Raw genomic sequence first — 6152 nt, forward strand, 5'->3', positions numbered from 1 at the left:
AAAAAAAAATTCCAGTTTAAAAACAGAACCCCAATCTTTAAGACAATTTGCTCTGCCCGATACCAAGGAAAGAGGTCACTAGTAATTCTAATTTCTTTCTGTCTGTAGTTCCTGAAGACAGCTGAATGAATTTCAGGGCAGAATTAAAATATCATTCATCACTTCATCATTCATTGATATTAGACTTAAGCAGAGCTCGTAGAGCACTACAGAGCCATTTAGATGCACTTTCCCTGAGAATAAACTGCATCACTAAGGAGTCCAGGCCAAGAACTGAGTAGGAAAGGAAATGCTGCTTCAGCTGGAGAATTTCAAAGGTAATTTAATCTCCAAGAGAAATCTCACAGTCTAAATTCACAGCATCACTTAGCATATGCAGTGTTGCTACTATATCAAGAAGATTGCTTGTACTAATTAAATAGTAGGAAAAATATAGCACTGAGTGAAAAGATGGAGTATCTCCCCTGTGTTTCCACCATTTACCTAAGTCACCTCTCTAATCACTAACGATGCCGATCGGAATCTAATTAATCTTACCCATGTCATGTTTTGAAGTCTGAGAAAATATAACAAAATTTTGTTTAACTTCAAACAAATTCCCTTGTCAAATGAGGAATTGTTTAGGACATACTGAAATAGGCTAACTGTATTTCACAGTAATTTGGTTTGGAAAAGAAATATTAAAGGAGACAAACAGTTAAAGGATATTCATAACTGTTATCTGACATATACTGTACTATAGAGCAGCAAAGTCTGGTAGAAATATAATGTGAGCCTCATGTAATCCTAAATTTTCTAGAAACTACATTTAAAAAGGTAACAGAAAATTAGTAAAATTATTTAATAATATGTTTTATCTAATCGAATATTTTTAAAATAGTATCTTTTAAAACATGTACTCAATATAAAAATATGAGATATTGTACATTCTTTTTCATGATTTCTCTTCAAAATATACTGTGTATTTTACATTTATGGCATACCTCAATATTGACTGGCCACATTTCGAGAGCTCAATAGCTATATATCACCACGGGTGGCTATTGTATTGCCAGCAAAGGGCTAGTTTTCCCCCAAGCTATGCAATAGAATGTCTTCCCATTTAACACTGATAATTCTTTGTGCTTCTTTGGTCAGCATTTGGCTATAGCACTGAATGGAGTACATCTAGAGAGTACATGGTTTCACATAGTATTTTTTGCAGTTGAACTACTGGATAGATGATTTGAACATAAAAGTAGTCATTTATTTGTGTCTCAACACTTTAAATATTTCCTGATGAAATGATAAAAGTCTGTTTTAAAGAGGTCATCTTCTTGCTTAGTTGAGCTGATAGTTGCAATGAGAAGGAACATAATTTACTGGGAAGTCTTATTATTATTATTTTTTAATTCGGTGATTATACAAAAAGCTGTTAGTCACAGCCTCATGAAGGTGTAGATCCTAAATATGTCCTCTTTTTCTCTTCACGTTTTCTGAGTAATTGAGTCCAAGGCAATATATGGTTGACCAGAGATATCTTGAGCAAGTTTTAAGTAAGGGACATCATCAGAAACAAAGGGTTAGAGATCAGGCAAAATTTTGTCAGTGTTGCATTTCTGAGCTTTCATATAGATAGGGGTACATTTTGTGATCAAGGATACTGAGACCTGAACTGCAGTGGGATTTTACTGGATTACATAGTTAACACAGACCTGAGGCTGCTGAAAATCAGACTTTGGGGCCTGGGAAGCATGCTGGCCATAATTGGGTTTAAGAATTGTTTGGGGACTGAGATATCACCATCCCCAGTGTACCTCATTACACAAGACAAATCTAAATATCACTTTTAATTTATCCTTCTCTTTCCCCTGTCACATGCAAATCACCCCCACTCCCAGGCCTGTCCACTTTTTCAGCAAAATAGCTTTCATCTACCTCCTTCTCTAATGTCTCATGGCTCCTACTTAATCTGGTCACTCATCACCTCTCTAGGATCACTTTGCCAGCGACCTGTGAATAAGAGTCTATGTCTTCCCTCAAAATTCTTTTTTTAATACACATGTGTGAGACTTGCAGGGTACCTCTTTTTTAAAAGTAATTTTTTTTTTTAATTTTGCAATTACAATTGACATACAATATATTAGTTTCGGGTGTACAACACAGTGGTTATATATATGTAATGCATATAACTTTTTAAAAATTTATTTTAATTAGTTTCAAGTATACAGTACATTGGTTAGACATCTATATAGTTTGTAAAATGATCCCCCAATTGCTCCCTCCCTCCTCCGACCCTCCACCTAGCCATCATATTAATGCTAACTGCATTCCCTATGCTGTGATCCCCATTCCTGTGACCATCCATCGGCTACTAATTTCTATTTCTTCAACCCTTCACCCCATTCTCCCAGCACCCCATCCTCCTCATCTCTGTCCATCACCAAATTGTCCACTATATTTATGAGTCTGTTTTTGATTAGTTTTTTTTTTTTATTCCTTAGATTCCTTATATAAGTAAAATCACATAGATGTACCTTCTAGGTCCATCAAAACAATATCTTTTCCATCTTTTTCCTTTTCATATGTAGGAGTTTTGTTTTCTTATTCTTTCAGCCACTGTTTCTTTTGGTTGGAGCACTTAATTATTTTCCATTTAGGGTACTTATTGATAAGAGCGTAGTTGTTACCATTCTTTATTCCTGTTTTTGATACGTCTTTTTTTCTTAAAGAAGTCCCTCCAGTATTTCCTGTAATACTGGCTTGATGGTGATGAATTCCTTTAGCTTATTTTTGTCTGGGAAGCTCTTTATCTGTCCTTCAACTCTAGATAATAGCTTTGATGGATAAATTATTCTTGGTTGTAGATCCTGGGTCTTCATCCTGTCGAATATTTTTTGCCAAGCCCTTCAGTCCTACATAGTTTTCACAGCCAGAAGTTGTGGGGCCTTCTCCTCCCGGCACTGGAATCCTGGGCTAGGGAGCCCGGTGCAGCTGATAGCCCTCCCGATTTTTAACTGCCATGTGTGGGTGTGGGACCAGCCCATTCCACATCCCTGCCCCTTCTATCGGTCTCCACATGGCATCTTTATGTCCCCAGTTGTAGGACTTCTGTTCAGCTAGACTTCAGGTAATTCTCCATGATGGTTGTTCTGTAGTATATTTGTAATTGTGATGTGGTCAAGAGAGGAGGCCAGAACAATATTTACCTACTCCTCCATCTTGACCAGAATTTCCTCTTCCATCATAACTCTTAATAGAAATAGACTGGATCTGAATTTTAGGGAAGAGTTTAATGAAGTTATTCATGTTGATATGAAAAGTATGGCTGTATTAAAATACAATTATGTGAATTGGTTACTGTTTAAATGAATATGCAGAATGACAAATGTTATTGATGTAAAATGTAGCATAGCCTATATTGCCTAACCTAGTCTCTGTCTATAGTATTGAACAGAAGGCAAAAATATTTCATTAGAAAAGGAAAATATATAGGTTCAGTAATTAGAAGATCTTATTGGTAGGAGAATGGTATAATCATATGGTGAAAATGCTTGAATATGTTTTGTGTGTTAGAAAAAAATACTACATCGGTAGAATTAAATAACTAGGTATTTATGAATTAAAAACATTGTATTCAGCAAGGTATGAAGAAGAAGGCAAGGCATAGAGAAAGAGACTTTATACTTCTATTTATGTGACCATAGAAGTCAAGTCAGAAAGAAACATGGTTAGAGACTAAATAGGAAAGGCCTTTTTATCAGGGATAAACTCTACAATAACTACATGTGCCACCACCTACCCCAGGTTGCCCCAGTTACCGCTTCCCTTTATGCTCATGACATGATAATGGACAGAGCTGTGTGCCAGTGATAAGTAGCAATGTGGTGTGAAGCCATACCTATTTCTTACAAGCTTTCACCAAGGGGAAGGACTAGGGCGAAGTTCAAGTGAAACACAGTTTTTTGTTTTTCTTCACACTAGAATCTGCATTGTGTAACTTCCAGTTACAACTGTATTCATGGCAGAGAATATAGATTATGATACAATAGAACTACTGCTTTTCATGATTATGATCAGTTGGATTACCTTGTTGCTGACTTTGTTAGTCTACTGCCTAAAGTTGTGTTATTCTCTCCTGTTTTCAAAGAAGACCAAACCCTCCCCGCTTTCACTAAGGAGAATGTGACTACACAGAAAGTGCTGAATTTAGACATGAGATGGAAGCTTCCCAAGGGGCAAAGCAAATAGGTCAGTATCTATTTGTGTGATTAATGAGCCAAGAAAGTATATTTCTCAGAGGTTACAGGGAGGCAGTGCCCAGATATATAAAAGTAGAATTATCTTTATGAAAGGAATAAGGAAGCAGATTTTAGTGCCTGGGTCTAGTTGAATTATGGGAGAAGGTCAGAATCTGAGGAAGAAATGTTACTGTGCACAGAGTTGGAGGAAGCTTCAGGTAATTCAAGACTCGCATTTAAAATCACATGGAAAATTTAGTATGTCTAGAAATACATCCTGACCCTTTTACAAGTAATTATATACCCTTAAGGGAATGTGGGGAAAGTTAGGCAGATTTTCAGTGCTCCAGGGACTAAGGCTAAAGGCAAATTCTGATAATATTTTGAAGTTTTACCATCAAGTACCCAAAGAGCAAAAATGTTGATGTCAGATCTCTTCAAGAAGGGAGGGGGTGATAATTGGCAAGGGAGTTTTTCATTGACTATCGCTAGTAAAGTGTTTAAAGAGAGGAAGAAGATTAAGAGTTAGTATTAGAAAACATTGAATAAAGTTAGGCCCTTTACTGATCACAGATTTTTTTTTAATTTAAATTATTTTAAAACGTGTATTTAATCTTCCCTTCCAGGAAGTCAACGATGGAATCTAAATAAAAAGATCTGACCATGAAACTCTAACTTGAACCAATTTATTTAGTGGTAATTGCTTTAAGTAATGTTTTTGGAGATCTCAGATTTTCAAAAACTAATTATCATCTTGGGAAGTGCCATTTCACCAAACAATTACAACTACTTAATTGGGAACATAATATTTCCATTGATAAAAATTTTAAAAACTTTCAGAACATATTTTTTTAAAAAACTTATTCGAAGTCTATGAACATGCTGCCCTGAACGAGCTCGATCCCATCTGGTCTCAGAAGCTAAGCAGAGTTGGGCCTGGTTAGTACTTGCATGGGAGACCACCTAGGAATACCAGGTGCTGTAGGCATAAAAAAATAAAAAAAAATAAGGGATTGTAAGCTGCAAAGATCCTTGCAAACTGTGAGGTCAACCAAGGGTTGCGTCGCCTAAAAAATAAAAAAAAAAATAATAATAATACTTATTAAAAAAATGTACTTAAATGTCCTGCCCAAGTTGAATGCTTAGATCTTGTGTCAGAAGAGTTAAAAGGTTGCATTCACGGTGATCCTGGAGTACATATACAAAACTAGAATAGGATCTGGATAATTAATTGCAGTATTATTATAAATTGCCATTTAAGTCACTAATCTTTGTAGTCAAGTTATATGTAAGGACTTGGCCATGTGAAAAAGAATATGATATTTCTGAATCTTGGCCTATCCCTAACTACCTGTTTGATATCTTCATTTGAATATCTGATAACCACTTGAACTTAATATGCACCAAAACAAGCTCTTCATATTAGACTCCATGTCAACTCCTCCTCTAGTCTTTCCCATCTTAATGAATGACAACTTTAGTCCTCAAGTCAAAATATCTTGCTGTCATTATGGACCTCTTTCTAACACCTCATATGCTGTTCATCAGTAACTCTCATCAGCTCTATCCCCAAAATATATTCCAGATTTGACTACTTCTAACTATTCTCACGGCCATTAGCTTGGTTCATACCACCACCATCCTGCGCCAGATTACTGTAGTAACCTCTTAACTGGTCTCCCTGACTATGTCCTTGATTAGCCTTAACATAAGATGTCAATTAGATCATGTCACTACTCTGTTTAAAACCTTTCTGTGACTTCCAAGATCATTCAGAGTAAAAGCCACAGTCTTCACTCTGACTTAAAAGGGTTTGAATCATCTGGTTCCCTTCCCTCCCTTACTTCTCTGACTTCATCTTCTGTGACACTCCCTGTCTTCTTCACTTCAGCCACACTGATCTCCTGGCTATATTCTATTTAAGATATTTGT

The 6152-nt window shown here is 36.1% G+C and overlaps 1 pseudogene; it reads left to right on the plus strand.

Annotated features, from left to right (window-relative positions):
- Window positions 1–5089: 5089 nt before the first annotated feature.
- Window positions 5090–5208, plus strand: LOC111733398 (annotated as a pseudogene).
- The last annotated feature ends 944 nt before the right edge of the window (window positions 5209–6152 follow it).

This window comes from Pteropus vampyrus, unplaced genomic scaffold (genome assembly GCF_000151845.1).
Source record: "Pteropus vampyrus isolate Shadow unplaced genomic scaffold, Pvam_2.0 Scaffold560, whole genome shotgun sequence".
In the NCBI taxonomy this organism is placed as follows: Eukaryota; Metazoa; Chordata; class Mammalia; order Chiroptera; family Pteropodidae; genus Pteropus; species Pteropus vampyrus.